Below are 1395 nucleotides of genomic sequence, written 5' to 3'. Positions count from 1 at the left end.
TCGAAGATCTAAGATAATGGTGTTCGGATGATGAACGGATTCGAACCGGAAGGGTCTTGGACTTGCTGTTCAGTTTCGATAATGAACCAAATCTATGGGGGGTTAAGTTAAGTTGGTGGTATGCAAATATAACTGAGGTGTAATTGAGTATTTCTTGTTTAATATCATGCATAATTATACTGTAAGGCCATATTGAAGCATTGGGTAATTTAAAATGGGGCCAGCATGTTTGGGAAGCCTGTTAAAAACTTGACTTAAATTGTGTTGCTGCAAGTCCATTATATTTTGATATGAAAACTTTCAAAGCTCGGAATTATTCACCAGTGACACGTTTAACTTTATAGTAAGTTCAAACGTGTGTGTTGGTACAAAACATACATTAAACAGTCTAAACATCCGCAGGATAAAGTAAACGGAGATTAAACATGGTTTGGCATTGTAATTGTTAACACCACAGGTTAATTACTATATTGGGATGAAATGAAATTATTCATCGAAAATGATCAATCACCATTGTAAGCTTAATAAGTCTGATGAAGCTTTTCATTTTGAATGTTACAACCCTGTGATGGTGGGAAATAGGACGTGAAATGTCGGTTTGAAAAAAAACAATTTGCCGGAAAAGCTTAATCAGATTTATACCATGCGTGGCAACAGCAGCTTAAGTAAGTACACACCCAGCAATTAGGGGGGTATATATTGCTTGTATATGCAGTTGTACACCCCATGCAACAATTAACATGTATCGATAATTTAAGCGACCTTACCATGTGAATGGTGGGTGGGTTGGAACAGAAACATATCAATAAAACAAGAATGCATTAAAATGAATCTTATACAAGAACAATACATAAATGTTATCTGCTGGTCGCATACACCATATAAAGTTCATTTCCACTACAATATTTTCACAACCTGCCATTGCCATTTGGTAGCATTTGCTATACGCCACCGTGAACTTCAAGATCCAATAAGGTTTTTAGCAAAACACACACACCTAGCAGTATCGAGCATTGAACCCGGTATCCTTCGGTCACAATGCAGGCGCCCAACCACTAAACCACAGTTGTGACATTGCCCATTATCCCATGCTAACATATTATCAACTAATAATATACACACATCTAATGCCAATACCAACACATTACACCACAGCATTATAATTATATAAAGTAACAACACATAGCATCACAATTATGCTTGATAACACAACACATATTCACCTGATTCCCTGGAACTGATGTTTCTTCCCCGTGTACTTGAAGTGGTGAATGCACATTCTGTCGTAAATATGTTAGTTGTTACAAACTGTGTAATGTATGGTTGGGTAAGTTACTATCATGTCTGCTAAACCACAAACAACCCCTACACCCCGTACATAATACAATCCACACA

Source organism: Ciona intestinalis, chromosome 1 (assembly GCF_000224145.3).
Source record: "Ciona intestinalis chromosome 1, KH, whole genome shotgun sequence".
In the NCBI taxonomy this organism is placed as follows: Eukaryota; Metazoa; Chordata; class Ascidiacea; order Phlebobranchia; family Cionidae; genus Ciona; species Ciona intestinalis.
The sequence above is the reverse complement of the archived record's forward strand: the minus strand, read 5'-3'. Positions refer to the sequence as shown.